Raw genomic sequence first — 14394 nt, 5'->3', positions numbered from 1 at the left:
CGAATGCTGTAGGTTAATTTCGCGGCGAAGTAGTCTAATTAGCGATCGAAATTATGGACTCGAGGCAACTCGAATTAGTAGCGGAGTCCGTAAAAAAAAGTTTTCGTCGAAGACGTCGACTGCGATGGCAATTTACAATGGCGGATTAGGTACCACGAAAAACAAAAACTTGAGCCGTTACAAGGCGGAGGAGGCGTTCAACGAACTATATACAATCGCGAAACATGAGCCCGGGGATTCTAAAACAGAAAAGATAATTCTAAATGAAAAAATCCCAAGAATCATTTACGGTCATTCCATCTTAGAATCGACCCCTTTCGATGTGGATGAATCTCCGTCGGGAGTTTCCTATTGTCATGAAACAAAGTTCAGTCGAAAGGATGAAATTAACTTTATTTTTTCAAAGTTATGTGAAATTCAACATTTCGCCATTTTTCAAGTTTAGTTTTCGAATAACTCGAAAACTATCAGGGTTGCAAAGATGAATCTGGGTTTGTTTCGAAGGATATGTTTGGGACTAGGGGAGAAAAAAATAATGCGCAAAAAAAAGAATCGAAAAATGAATAATTGTGCAAATTTGGAAATTTCAAAAATTGAAACCATTCAAGTTCGGTATTAAATTTTTGGTTCAATTATTTTCATACGATGCCTTGAGTCGATCTCGAATGGTCCTGACTCTTTCAAGAGGAGTTTCTTTTCCTTCTCTTTCGAGAAATGAATCTTTGAATTTCATTTGGAATATGTATATTTTTTTTGATCCACTTTCAATGGTGCAGGTTTCTCGTAGCGGAAAATAAAAGGCAAAGAAACTTCGTCTTGGTAACATTCGATTTTATTGTTGATTCAAGAGCAAAACGTGGAAACCGATGGTCGATTCCAAAAAACGTATAACATACTATGCACCAAGCATCGTTTCCTTCGTTTTACTTTGGAATAGAGAAGAAAATCGAATAATATACCGCGACGACGTTGCCTTTTCTATTGTTTTTTGTTACAAAAAGCCACCATTTGAAGTAAATTGAATAATAAAAAAAAAAAAAGCATTATTTTCCAAAATTCATTGCTTAAAAGAAAAAACTAAAACACCCTTTCGAAAATCTCAGGATGGATCTAGACCAATTCAAAGCATATCATATGAAAAAAATTGAGCCAAAAATTTGATACCGAATCCCGATTTTTTCGATTTTTAAACTTCCGAAATTCTGCAAATTCATCATTACTCAAAATAATTATCCTTACAATATTTTTCCCTCATAGTCCCAAATGGCCCCTTCAAAACAACAAAACCAGATTCTCATCCTTGTAACCGCGTGATATTTTTCGAGACATTGAAAAGATAAATTTGAAAAACGTTGAAAATTTTCAATCTCATGTATAACTTTCAGAGAAGAATTCTTTTTTTGGTTTTTCAATTTTTTGCTTCCGGCGGGGCTTCGTTTTCCGATAAAACGAAAGGAAAGGAAAGAAACAAAAATTCATTGAAATCGAACGCAAGTCTCCTCAGAAGAGCTCATATAATTTTTTTAGAAGGTTTTCTCCTCCCTCCCGTTGTGTACCTACTTTTATTACTCCCGTAACAGTTTTTTTTTTTTTCTTTATTCTTCTATTCCGCGCGTCACTCGCGGGCACGATGGAAATATTATTGCGCTCAGTCAATAACTTACGAAAAGATATGGAATAGGATGGTGTAGGGAACTCCACCTGCGTGGACCGACACCGTCTATAGTCGAAGCGAATAAATAAAAAATAGAAAAACGAAAAGAATCGCGCAACGGCGCAGCGGCTCTCCGACGGTACATCAAATGGTCGAACCAAAATGGCGGGGGCGGGGGATCGTATAGAGCAAGAAAAAAAGTCATCACGAAAACGCCGGTGATCGACGTACGCCCTGCGGTAAGAGACGCCATTTTGGAATCTTCAGCTTTCGTGGGATACGCCCTTTCGACGGAAGATTCGTCGAAAGTCCAACGAGCGAGGGTCAGGCTCCGATCTATAAAATTGTCGGTGACTAGTTTTTTTCTATACATCGAATTTCCTAGGAGGAAAAAATGTAGTTGGACATCTTTCAGAGCTAGAAGCGAGTTGCGAATACGGGTCCAGATCTGTATCCGTATTACGTGGCAGACGAGAAGTAGATATATAGCGCAGGTGGTGCTGCAGGATACAGGATTGCCCTATAAAGCTGCAGGATTCCCAGGAGCGTAATTTGGCGGTAACGTAATGCCCGGGCAATTTCAGGGCTCCGAGGCCCGGACGCTGCAATTCGGGGAACGTTTTTACCCTTTTTTTCGAACACGCGTCTCCTGCGGCACCAGTTTTGTTTTTCGTTTTTTTTTTTTTGTTTTTTTTTGTTTTTTTTTGTTTTTTTTGTCACACTCGCGAATCGGAGAGAAAAAAGAAACGGAGGAATTCAGAATCGTTGTAGGTATAACTCCACGAATGATCGTGGGAGACGTTAATTGATATCTCAAAACATTTCATTCGATGAGGCCACTTCTCCCGAAGAAAAGTGTCGGAAAAGGTCAAAGGGAGGTAACAAAGAGGCGAAACAAAAGATCGCGACGAAGGTATAATAGCTACGTTGAAAAAGTCTTTGAAATAATTACGAGTCTTACAAAGGAGGTTTCGAGTCGCTGCATTTTCCGCCGCTCCGACGTGAATCAAGAGCAGGGGATTCTCTCTCGCTGAAATATGAGAAGGGAAAACCGCGCGAGAAAACTTTTCCCCGCAATGCGGAATCAAACTGTCACAACATACATACAGCGAGTGTTAATTGTAGCGATAATCCATATTCATGTATACCGACCGTTTTCTTTCAAGCAATCGGGGCACCATACGGCGCGGAATGAACATAGGTACAGAATAGAGAAAAACAAAATGGCGATCGGCTGGTAAAATTCTCAGCAGATGTTTATCCGCCGTGCACGTAGGTACGTAGGTACTACCTTCCAATCAGAATCCGCCTGGCAGCCGTTTTTATCCGGGCACTTGGAAAGCCACTTACAATTTTCATGAATTATTCCACCCCGTGAATCGCGTATTGATCAGTAATATACTCAAGCTTTTGTATAAATCCAATAAAATTGAGTTGTCGGAATTAATGAATAAAAAAATTCACCTCACCGCTGTACCTTCAGGGACGGGGTAAACGGACTTGATTTTTAACTTCGGATAACAGCGGATCCGGAAGAGGTTACGTTACGTTACGTTACGTTACGTTACGTTACGTTACGTTCTTTCGTTTGATTTCAAGAATTCTCCGAGCCAAAGTTCGGAATTTCAGATCCGAAACAACTGGGAATATTCTCTCGAATAATATTCCGACTCGTTCGTATTCGGGGGACGACGTTGGCGGGGTGATTTCGACGGCGGTTAAGGAAACCGCGTACGTTGTCGGAATGTGTCCTGCAGTGGCAATCAAGAATTTCCGGCTAATTTCGAAACGCCTGCAATTTTTTCTCTCCTTTGTTTTTTCTCAACTCGTTTCCAGTTTCGATGGCATATCTACAGAGGATGAAATTGTTACATGGGTATGGTTGTACGGGAAATTCCACGTCATTTCAAAAAACCAAAAAAAGTCACCCTCTTCGATTTTTCCATCGATTATTATTCTATCACTGCTCTTGGTTCGAAACACTTTTGTGATTTTTTTTCAGTTATTTTTTTACCAGCTAAACTCTAGTTTTGAATTTTCGCAAACTGAAAAACTCAAACCAGCGGCGTCATCGATTTTGTTTTCGAAAAGTCTCAAAAATACTATATAGCCAACTACAAACATTGTTTGCTTTTAAAAAAAAAGCAGAGATTTTTTTCCCATATCGCAAAAATTCTTGACTCATTTTGGAACGAAAATGGAAAACATTGGAAGAAGAATCGAAAAAAGAATCTCTCCAGTTGTTTGCAGAAAGCAAAAAATATTTGCCGTTGGCGATATAGTATTTTTGAGAATTTTTTCCAAAAACAAATCGATGACAGCGCTGTTTTGAGTTTTTCGGTTTTAGAAAATTCAAAACTTGAAACCAGCTGAGCTGAAAGAATCTGAAAAAAATCAGTAAAGCGTTTCGAGCCAAAAAAAAAAAATCGCCGGAAGAACCGAATGGGGTGACTATTTTCGGTTCGTCGAAGCCGTATACATGCAACAAATTACCGGAATCCTTTCTCCTAGCTTCTTTCCGCGAGACGCCCGCCATTACTTTTTTTCTCCTCCGAAAAAAAGTGGTCCGTCTCGCTACTTGCTTCCTCATTTCTTACCCCGAGTAACTCGGCTCGTAATTTTTTATCGGCTGCCCTCGGGGGCGCGGCAATGAAATGCAAACGGTTAATTCACCGGGTATCACGCGACGCGGGCTGATTTTCCGAAAATGTGAAGCCCGAGTGTGAAAGATACAATAACGCGCGGCAAACCGTGGAGATTCGTCATCGGGCCCTTCGGGAGGGGGGGGGGGGGGTTATTATGATCGCGCTTAAACAGAGTCCCACGAGGTGGCGTGCGGAGATCCGGAACAACAAGTTAGGCCATTCCCCGAAGCGTCGTAAAACGCTAGCTTAGGAGTATTTCCTCTCCACTTTCGTTTTTTATTCCCCTTTTTAACGACCGACCGGAGAGCAGTTCGCTCGTGTTCGCCGGACGTCGTAGAATTCCTGCGAAAATCATCGTTTCCAGATTTTTCACGGTGATCTCGTGTAACAGAAGGGATAAAATTAAGGGAGAATCTTCGCGCTAATTTAGGCGGGTGATCGCTGATTAGCCGATTGGCACCGCCGCGCAACTCCCAAAATTTATCGCTCTCGTCCTCGGTGTAAAGGGAGCGCAAGGGGGTGGCCATCCATCAAAACTTCGATCAAAACTGAGGGGCTCCTACCGCATCGCACGCCAGCTAAAATGTTAAAAGCCGTGCATTATAGAGCTGCTCCCCGCGATGATCCGCGTCGAAGTTTCTGCCAAAATACTGCTTATAAATCGAGGTATCGAATATCCTCGTTGTCAGCCAATGATCGAACGCTGCCCACTTCGTGATTCGTTATACATTGTATACGACGTGCCATAGCTTTGGAAAAAGCGTAAACTTCACCTCGAAATCCTCTATCGTTCGACCGTTTTATTTCATCTCCAACCTTAATAATTTTCCGAATACACGATATTTTTTTTTTCATCACTTTTTGCGAATCCAGGAAAGTTTCTACCTGCAGACGACCGTTTGTTTATCTCGTATATTCTGACCTCCTCCTACATGACACGTAGGGTATATAAATATATTCGTCTATGTATGGAAACAAAAAAATCGCAACTCGGCGTCCAGGTTAAAATAAATACATAGGTATACATAAACTTGAACTCGCGAGACGGCTAATTAACTGCAGTGGACGGTCGCTAAATGACAATAATAATAATAATTGCGACAACGTCGGTAACAATGGTAATGATAACGCAGGTATAATAATAATAATGATTGTCCGTAACGCAGCGGGGTTGACGTCATTCGTTGGAACGAAACATCAACGCCGGAGAATTTAAAGTTCGCCTGCACAATTCGCGACATAATAACGCGCACTCGGTTTTTATTTGAAATTCGAATTACCTCTTTTCCCCCCGACCCTGATGTGTACGCCGGTCCTTAGAGTTCCGGCTAATTGCGGGCTTGGGGCGTTGAAATTTTTTTCACGTTTTCTCGCGATCCGCCGCGCGGCTGCGGATATATACATATGTACATATAATGTATATATATATGTATATGTATATGTATATGGCGGAGATTTTGCATTTTTCACCGATCCTTAGGAGCACCTGCCACCTGCTGTACTTCGCTCTCGCGGGTATAAAATGGCCCATCCGCACCTGGACTAACGATAAGATGGAGGAGGAGGAGCTCCGGAGAAATTCATCCGACTCGTACGAGGAGATGAAAAATGACCGATCTTCGTTGCACGAAATTTTGTTGTTTTATGCCATAGAAAGAGAAGAAGAAAAAAAAAGAAAGAAAGGAAAGAAGAAAAACGCGCGATTTGTTACTCGTGTAAATTCGCGCGAGTGAAACGGTGAAGTCTTTAGTCATTTTTTTTTTTTTTTCCCCTATGGTTGAGGGTAAGGTACACCTTTGGAAACGCGGAAAATCAAATTAATGGGGCTATGGGTATGCGAACACGAACAAAGGCAGCGTTAATTATTCACAATTCTGTGGTGGCGACTATTCGAACACGTTATTATCGTGCATCTGTATACTGTACACGGGACGAAATGAAATTACTATGGCCATCGATTATCAAAATTAGTGTACCTGTACGCGATGCGCGACGCGACGGAATCGAAATTTTGAAAAAAAAAGACTCCAGGGCGAAGATTTTCATCCCCCCGAACACCGTGTCGCGTTATCAACGCCGAAAGTGCGTATCGACAAAAAAAAAACAAAAAAAATTCTCTGACCAACCAAAACATGAATGAAATACATAAATGTGTAGGGAGAATAACTTTTTTTTTTTTTTATACGCCCTTTTCTCTTGAAGAGAAAAAATTCTTAAAGCCAAAAGGGCGTGTTAATCGTTTTCTTTTCAAAATAATTATCGATTACGAGGCCGAAACAAGAAGAGAATTGACAAAAGTAGTAAAAATACTCAAATGTCTAAATTTCTAACTCTATTTTAAAAATAATAACTACCGACGGCCAACCTCAAATTTAGATATTCGTCGCGGATGGCATGAGGAGAATCAGAGCTCAAAAATTGAAAACAGTGTAATCGATCGGTAGTCTATTTATTCAGTGAAAATAATGTATTTGTATTTTTTAGCGTATATAATAATATCGTCGTAGTTTGGGCGATTGAGCATAATCGATCAGAATTCATCAATGCAGGTGTATAATCACGATTGGAATCGGACGAGCAAATATTTTTTCATCGTTCATTGAATAAATATTTTTTCAAATAATTTCAGTCGAAGAGCAGACAGGTAGGTTTGAGGAGTATTTTTACTAATTTTTTAATTTTTCAATGATAATCAACAAACAAACCGATCTAGAAAGATCTAGGCATTTAGAAATACATCGCTAATTTTTAGATTTTCTCCCATTCCAAGCCCTCCCCGTGTCCCGAGGAGCCCGACCACTGAGGGAGTACGCCAGTGAACTCGATAAAATTAGCCCCCAAAACTCCCGACTCCGTCGTATAGATTTTTTTTTATCGTATCGAGTCCTTCGGGCCAAAAAGCCCTATTTTGTGAATCTGTAATTTGGAATTTTGTGATCGAAGCTTCGGCATTTAATTGCATTAAAGCACCACATTGTTGCACCGAACTGACTGTTGTTTATTGCGTACCAAGTCGCACCTTTCGACGCTAGAAAATGGCGCCCAGCTGAATAATCGGAATAATTAATAATTAATCAAACTGACAACCCTGCCCTTCTGCCACTAGATCTGACGCGGGCTAAACTAGCCGAGCGCATCCGTCTCACAATTAGAACTCCAGTGCACCTCTTGCTTGATTAATAGTTTCTTTTTGGAATATCATTTTGTAAAGGCTTGTCATTTTGAAAATCTTTGTGAGTAAGTGACGCGAAGTGCGTCTGGCGCCCAACGGTTTGTATTTTTGCTTTTTGTCTATTTTTTGAGTTTTCGCGATTTTTAATCAATTAAATAAAACGTGCCTAGAGACGAGCGCCGTAGGGTATCGTCGTGAACCGTTTCCTTTCATTCCTTTGGGGGAAGCGAAAAGCGAGTTGCACTTGAAAGAAAAAAAAAAAAAAAAAAACCCAGAAAACCAGAAAGATTTCTTTCATTTTTCCCACAGATTTATACATTTTATTCACATCCAAGTAGGTTTTCACAATTTCATTCTTTTTTTTTTATACACCCTATTGGCATCAGCGAAGCGGTACGTCCGGTTGCCCGCGGTCAGGGGCTGCGTCGGTAAGTTCAAAAAATGTCCGCGAATGATCGTGGCGCTGGAGGGAAGATGGCGACCGACGGCGGGCAACCGGACGTACCGCGTTGTAAACGCTGGGGCACGTTTCCCGCCCTCGACAAAATTTCCCACCGAAACAGGAGTCGATATTCATCGCTTATCGCGAAACGACACATCATTCCGTTCCCTTCAGATGATTCGTTCAACCGGACGAGTTCGGGTCCGATCAGATTCCCGAGGACCATTTCGTGTCCTGGACTAGCTCCTCGGCCTCGCAACGTGCTCGACAGGAGGTGTAACGCTCCTTAATAGCGCAGAATAAGGACCGGTAGAACCAGAAGCGACAATCGCCAGTTTTCGTGGCGTCGAGCGAGCGGCGGCCATGTTTTAAACAAGCAGATTATCACAAGATGGCCGCCAAGACCACGTTCGTTAATCGATGTTTTAAAATACATGGTCAAAACATGGCGACCACCGTTCAAGGCCACGAAAACCGGCAACAGAAACATGAAGGGAGCCGCCGTTATTGTCGCTTCTGGTTCTACCGATCCTTATTCTGTGGCAATAGTGACGGCGGTTCGTTCCAGCCGGAAGGACGACGTTGCGAACCTCGTCGAAAAAAGGAGTAGCCACGAAACCGGACGATTGAAAAATTTGGGGGTGGGTGAGGAAGATTCTTGAGATCTCTCCAAAAGGACAGGCAACAAACGAGAAGGGAATCTGGAATCTTTCGGAGCGGACATCGATGGCGATCGACGCGACGCCTCCTCGCATCCTCCTGGCGAATATCTCACACGGTGACTTTGAATCCCAATTTGAAATCCTCCCCGGGGAAATACGTAGCCAGTTTCCATCGAAACTGGCTACTAAAACTTCCTTCGTACAGAGATCCGTTTTTTTTTTTTTTTCGTTCCTCTCCTTGTTTTTTATACTTTCGAGGGCATGAGAGCTACAGGTATACCAACCTTGGCGATTTTGCGAGTCGAGATGTAACCGTAACCCAACCTAACCCGACCTCGTACTTCAGACAGATCCAGCAACCCTCGAGTCTCTCGACTCCTCGATTCCTCGAAATTTATGCGAAATATCACTCGAAATGCTGAATGTCGCGATCTACTCTCATCGCCCTCGCAGACAGGTTAGAAACAATGGAAAGTGGAACGTCGCTCGAGTTCAACGATGGGAATGTCTGGATCGAAAGAGCCTGGAGGAAAAAAGGTCAGACGAAGGGGAAGAGGGGGGGAAGGCCTTAAATTATTTCTCCGACAAATGAGCGATTGTTCCCGTTTTATAAGTTTTATAATTATACCCCATCGCGGTTAAATTTACGGTCCGAGGGATCGGGTGGGGGTTAAATATTTCCGATACAAATAACGACGTGTTGCAGCGCCGCGGGTGAAGTTGGCTTTCCCGGGTAGAGCTGGGTCGAATTATGGCCAAAGTCGCGATGGGCGTTCGGTGCAACGGAAACCCGGCTTCCAACGAACCTCGCATCGGTTACGGCGGCTCCCCCTAAAGTAGAAGAGTAAATTTTCCGGTACGTTCGACATTTTCCGAGCTCGGTGGGTAGCGGCGGCGCACGTCGAGGATGAGAAATCACCGTCAAAGTTCCTGCGGTTCCCGAAGCCGAAGGCGGCTAATTTCGCGAAGCGGGGCGAGCGAGGAAAAAACTGAGGTAACGGATCGCGTTTCGTTCGTCGAAACGAAATGTTCCGTCGTTTCCGCGTAGCTGGGAAAAATGAGAAATGGATTTAGCCGGATCTGATGATCCTCTTTGCAATTTTTGCAACGGAAAATTGAAAGGATGAAGTCGAGCGGATCCGGAATCCGGCAAAAATCCTGTTTCACGATCCCCGAGGGAAATGGGGGCACGTGATGATCACGACTATCTTGGGAAAATATCGGAAGTCAACATTTCGGGAGAGAAACACATGCCGCCCTGAAAACCTCCGCTTCAATTTACAACGAAGCTAGGCGACGCGGGTACGCGACGCCGACGAAAGAAAAAAGTGAAAATTATCGCTGTTTAGGGCGAAGTTGTCCCGGCAAACTACCAAGTTTTCTTAAGAGATATGTATAATTAACGAGTTATATACGTGGAATAACGTAAGCCGGCTTTTTCGACTTTCCACTTTCACCCTTATGTATATTCGCAGAGTCAATTATCTCCGCCGCAAAAGTACGCGGCTCAAGGTCAATAAGACCACGCGAGTGATCGTAATTTGAAAGAAGAGCTGGAGGATGAGAAGAAGAAGAAGAAGAAGAAGAAGAAAAGAATAACGGTAAATATGTGGAATCGGGGCTGCAGCGGCTGATATTCCATGTAATAACTTCGAGAAGGGAGGAAAAACTTGAACGCCATAAAAAATGAAAAAAACTGACCACGGAATGTGGTAAAAATATGGAGGTACGGAGTTCGTTGTATGAGGGCCCTAGATGCCAAGGGGAACAAGTGCAGTTCTCCAAAATTTTGAGTCAACTATGCCAAAGTGTTCAAAAATCTTTCTCTAAACCTTATAAGGGACTAGTACCGGTAATGAGGGCAAAAAAATTACTCATAATTGATTTTTCTTTTTCGTTCGCTTCGTTATAATTCGTTAGGTATAGGTATACAACTTTTAGTCTCTTATACCTATAGATATTAAAATGATGGAAAAAAAATTTTGTCAGTTTTTTTTATCTTGAAAATAATTTTATAGAGGGCGCCAAAGTTGGCGCCACTGCGCTCAGGTAATCTCGAAATTGGTAAATTAGAAACAGAAAATTCGAGAAGCTTTTTAAAGAGAAAGGTAGCTTACATCGTAATTTACCGCCTTTGCGTACAAAAATTGGCAAACAAATCAAACAAAATGGCGGCTGTGTAGGAAGAAAGATGTCATATGTACGTTGTTGTTTTACTTTTTTTCACATGGTAAACTTTTTTCTTCTGATTTTTTTTGCAATTTTCTGGTAAATCACGGTGAAAGACATCGAAACGAACAAACCGCACTATAATTGTGAGAATCAAAAAAAATCTGTCGATCGATTGAAAAGGACACCAAGGTCAGCGCAGTTCGAAAAAATGCTATTCCGAGAAAAACGCGTTTCAAGTTTTTTTACGATTCATTTTTACAGTATTTGTTTATAGGACATACTGAAAATTTTCGAATTTCCATTACAAAATTTCGGGAAGTTAATTTCTGAAACTAGAAGGACTCAAAAAATGTGAAGCAAATGGTTTCTTTGAAAATCATAACCGATACCGGTCTCTCAAATGCGTGATCCGCATTTCGACGCGCCACCTGGTGACCTTGAAAAAAGTCTTACTACACATGGGACATTGCTGGACGATTTTAACTTTAATCAAAAATATCTCGAGAACTAGGGACTATTTCGTACTAGTGCCCCTTGACATATAGGGCCATCGTATGTGACAAATACAGGTACTGTGAATTTCTTTGTCTTTTCTCGTTTCGATATCTGTATTGTTTTTTCGTATTTTTTACGGCTTCGAAAATCTTCCCCCTTATCAAAATCACACGTGACACCGTCGTTCAGCGGTGACTAACACTCGCGAAGAAATCGGTGCGGTTTCAAGCCGCAGCACCGACTCTGCATACCCACTGTAAACAATCATCGAAACTCTATGGAAACTCGGAATTCGGTTTGAACGTAGATTTTGGCTGGCGCGAAACTCGCCAAAATCCAATCGGGCGGTACAGCGCGGATGTACGGCGGTGGCCTGCGGGCAGCCCTTGTTTACATTAGTAACAAATACCGAAACCGTATAGAAGTTGCACGGGGAATCGCGATTCGACCGTAACCTCCGCTACCTACGTTCTTCCAATCGATGACGACCCCCAGGTGGCCCGTTCGCGCGTTTATATAGGTAGGACACCTGCACCCCGCGTACACCGACCCCATGAATCTCTCTTTGCGGCGGATCTTGAGAGACGATCCCAACGACACACCTTGCAAATCGTCCTTCCGAGGAAATTCCCTCCTCCTCCACCTCCTTTTGTACCCCCCAAGATATTTCTTCATACATCCGTTATCTGACGTCCGGCGGTACATGAGTATAAGTGCCGGGGCACCCGTGTCCACGGTGGTGTGTCGCTGACGACGAACACGGCGAAATTAGGGAGAAGAATGAGAATGAAAAATAAAAAACAGAAGCTGACCCGAAGCACAGAATAAGAACTGGTAGAACCAGAAGCGACAATTGCCAGTTTTCGTGGCGTCGAGCGAGCGGCGGCCATGTTTTGAACAAGCATATCATCACAAGATGGCCGCCAAGGCTACGTTCGTTAATTGATGTTTTAAAATACATGGTCAAGACATGGCGACCACCGTTCAAGGCCACGAAAATCGGCAACTGAAACATCAAAGGAGCCGCCGTTAGCTTTTGGTTCTTCTAGTCCTTTATGTGCCCGTGTCCCGAGTGTGCCGCTGATAACGAACACGGCGAACCGATATAAGAGGAGAAGAATGAAAAAAAATGAAAAAAAAAAAAAAAAACAGAAGCTGACCCGCAGATGACCAAATGATCTTCTATCCTTCGTAGATTTAATCTCGATTCTGTCGATCGCGTTGAACGAATCGGATCGTTTTCTTACCCAACCAACGCGTGAGCTAACCTAACCTCACAAAAGGAAGCAGCAGAGAAATTGTCAGAGTTGATGTTTTCTTCCATTTGCAAAATGTTTCGTAACTTTGGAACGAACCTTCGCACGTGTACTCTGAATGGATAAAATTTCTTGATCCTGAATAAAAGTCGTCCCCCCTTCCGGATTGTGGAAAATGTGAGGCGGAATGGAATTGTTTTTTTCCTACTCTGGTTGACTATTTTTTTATCGGCTCTTCCGAGCCTCCCTTTTTTTCCCCGCCCAATCCCGGGCCGACGGACGAGACGAAGGGGTTTTTTGAATTTCCCTGAAACGCGAACCTTTCAAAAGCTTTTCATATTTTTAGAAGAACGAATGAGGTTCGCGGCCGCGTCCCGTGTCAAAACATTCACGCCTCGATGAACTCGAATCTCTCCTTCTCTCTCTCTCTCTCTCTCTCGAAAAATATCCACACTCGTTCGAAAGACCCTCGAGTCAGTTTTTCAATTACCAACGACCGCCTGGATTCCGGAAGCGTAAATTCGACAAACAAACGGTTACGCGGTACAAAAAAACCGAGCGCTTCGTTACGTCGCAACGATTGGGTAATGCGGCGACGAAATTTCGAAAATTTGCCAAATTTTCCTGAATTCGATGAAAACAAATGCCGCGTAGTCGCAACTCTGGTGTACAGGTGGGCGGGGGGGTATAGATACTCGATCCAGTTACTTTTCCAGCTCAATATACACGGAGCCTTTTCACAATCCGATGCACTTCGCTACGAGAATTGAATCAACCTCATGCACTTTCCACATACTACAAGCAAAGTTACACATTCCCGTCTACTTACTGTCCTCGTAACTCCCGAGTGCTTTGAAAATTCCTTTTCATTCTAATTAATTCACTTTGTTTTTAGTTGCGGATCGATAAGCCTGACGTTTTCGGGCGCGCGAATCGGTGATACATACTTGGGGAAAATTTACCTCGGGATACGCGAGCTGCGCGAATAATAGAAAAGGAAAGAATTTTGACATCTGGAGTTAATTTAGTTTGCTCGAAGAAAACTCATTAAAGGATACGAAAGTTTTCACATACTTTTACGACAGGCGTTCGAGATTATATACGAATATAGTTTTCGGACGTATTTATTAGGGTGGCGCAAACAAATGACTGTTTTTATTTTTTGCGTCTCCTGTGAAAGTAGGTTTATCGGTTCAACGCGTTTTGCAAGCCCCTCCAAAAGTCAGCTCGGTAAACGAAACTTTCAGTGGTCGCTCAAGATTTCAAAAAATATCAAAAATCGTCAAAAAAATTTTCTATCATCTATTCCAGATCGATACCGAAGGTTCCGCAAATTTCGTGTCGATACTCTCATTTCTAAAATTCGCTCCAAATTTTTTCAACTCTCAAAGTATGTATAGTTATACTAAAAAATGTTTTCGAGAGACTTTTAAACGTTAATATTGAAGAAAATTAAATTTCAAAAATTGTTTTCAATTTTCTCGAGTATCTCGTGCTTCATTTTTATCTTTTGGCATATCAACATAAAGTAAAAAAATTGAAGGTTCGTCGATACTTGGATTTAAAGGTCGCTCAAAAACATTTTGATTTTTTTACTCTGAAAGTTGAAAAAAAATTGGAGCGATTTTTGAAATCCAAAATATCGACTGGGAACTTCCGTAATCTCCGTCATTTTCAACCTCGAATATAACAGAGCGACGATAAAAAATATTCAGAAAAAGATAATCGATTTTTGATCATTTTGGAAATTTCAAAAAATCTCGAACCGACGCTAAAAAAAAATTTTTTTCGAGTTGGCCTCTGGAGAGGGCTCCTAAAACATGTTGAACCGATATACCCACTCTCATAGGAGACGCGAAACAAAAAAAAACAAAAAAAATAGTCGCTTTTTTACGC

General features: G+C 42.2%; 1 protein-coding gene across 1 annotated transcript in view; it reads right to left on the bottom strand.

The window, feature by feature from the left end:
• Window positions 1-14394, bottom strand: part of LOC105690913 (midasin) — a 72264-nt gene that overhangs the window by 21946 nt on the left and 35924 nt on the right. The gene's annotated exons all lie outside the window — the stretch shown is intronic.

Source organism: Athalia rosae, chromosome 7, assembly GCF_917208135.1.
Source record: "Athalia rosae chromosome 7, iyAthRosa1.1, whole genome shotgun sequence".
Lineage (NCBI taxonomy): Eukaryota > Metazoa > Arthropoda > Insecta > Hymenoptera > Athaliidae > Athalia > Athalia rosae.
This window is presented reverse-complemented; position numbering and strand designations above follow the sequence as displayed.